This window comes from Rutidosis leptorrhynchoides, chromosome 2 (assembly GCF_046630445.1).
Source record: "Rutidosis leptorrhynchoides isolate AG116_Rl617_1_P2 chromosome 2, CSIRO_AGI_Rlap_v1, whole genome shotgun sequence".
In the NCBI taxonomy this organism is placed as follows: Eukaryota; Viridiplantae; Streptophyta; class Magnoliopsida; order Asterales; family Asteraceae; genus Rutidosis; species Rutidosis leptorrhynchoides.
The window spans coordinates 233345112-233346941 of record NC_092334.1 but is presented as its reverse complement, the minus strand read 5'-3'; positions in this window follow the sequence as shown (position 1 = coordinate 233346941).

The following is a 1830-nucleotide window of genomic DNA, read 5'->3' as shown; positions in this document are numbered from 1 at the left end:
GTTCGATTTGGTAAACGGGGGAAATTAAATCCAAGGTATATTGGACCATTCAAGATTATTGATCGTGTCGGACCAGTAGGTTACCGACTTGAGTTACCTCAACAACTCGTGGCTGTACATAACACTTTCCACGTCTCGAATTTGATGAAATATTTTGCTAAAGAAGATCTCACTATTCCGTTAGATGAAATCCAAATCAACGAAAAACTTCAATTCATCGAAGAACCCGTCGAAATAATGGATCGTGAGGTTAAAAGACTTAAGCAAAACAAGATACCAATTGTTAAGGTTCGATGGAATGCTTGTAGAGGACCCGAGTTCACCTGGGAGCATGAAGATCAGATGAAGAAGAAATACCCGCATCTATTTCCAGAAGATTCGTCAACACCTTCAACAGCTTAAAATTTCGGGACGCAATTTATTTAACGGGTAGGTACTGTAGTGACCCGAACTTTTCCATGTTTATATATATTAATTGAGATTGATATTTACATGATTAAATGTTTCCAACATATTAAGCAATCAAACTTGTTAAGACTTGATTAATTGAAATATGTTTCATATAGACAATTGACCACCCAAGTTGACCGGTGATTCACGAACGTTAAAACTTGTAAAAACTATATGATGACATATATATGGATATGTATATAGTTAACATGATACTATGATAAGTAAACATATCATTAAGTATATTAACAATGAACTACATATGTAAAAACGAGACTACTAACTTAATGATTTTTAAACGAGACATATATGTAACGATTATCGTTGTAAAGACATTTAATGTATATATATCATATTAAGAGATATTCATACATGATAATATAATGATAATATAATAATTTAAAATCTCATTTGATATTATAAACATTGGGTTAACAACATTTAACAAGATCGTTAACCTAAAGGTTTCAAAACAACATTTACATGTAACGACTAACGATGACTTAACGACTCAGTTAAAATGTATATACATGTAGTGTTTTAATATGTATTTATAAACTTTTGAAAGACTTCAAGACACTTATCAAAATACTTCTACTAAACAAAAATGCTTACAATTACATCCTCGTTCAGTTTCATCAACAAATCTACTCGTATGCACCCGTATTCGTACTCGTACAATACACAGCTTTTAGTTGTATGTACTATTGGTATATACACTCCAATGATCAGCTCTTAGCAGCCTATGTGAGTCACCTAACACATGTGGGAACCATCATTTGGAAACTAGCATGAAATATCTCATAAAATTACAAAAATATGAGTAATCATTCATGACTTATTTACATGAAAACAAAATTACATATCCTTTATATCTAATCCATACACCAACGACCAAAAACACCTACAAATACTTTCATTCTTCAATTTTCTTCATCTAATTGATCTCTCTCAAGTTCTATCTTCAAGTTCTAAGTGTTCTTCATAAATTCCAAAAGTTCTAGTTTCATAAAATCAAGAATACTTCCAAGATTGCAAGTTTACTTCCAAGTTTTCTAAATCCATTCCAAGTAATCATCCAAGATCAAGAAACCTTTGTTACTTACAGTAGGTTATCTTTATAATAAAATGTAATAATCATATTCAAACTTTAATTCAATTTCTATAACTATAACAATCTTATTTCGAGTGGAAATCTTACTTGAAATTGTTTTCGTGTCATGATTCTGCTTCAAGAACTTTCAAGCCATCCAAGGATCCTTTGAAGCTAGATCTATTCTTCTCTTTTCCAGTAGGTTTATCCAAGGAACTTAAGGTAGTAATGATGTTCATAACATCATTCGATTCATACATATAAAGCTATCTTATTCGAAGGTTTAA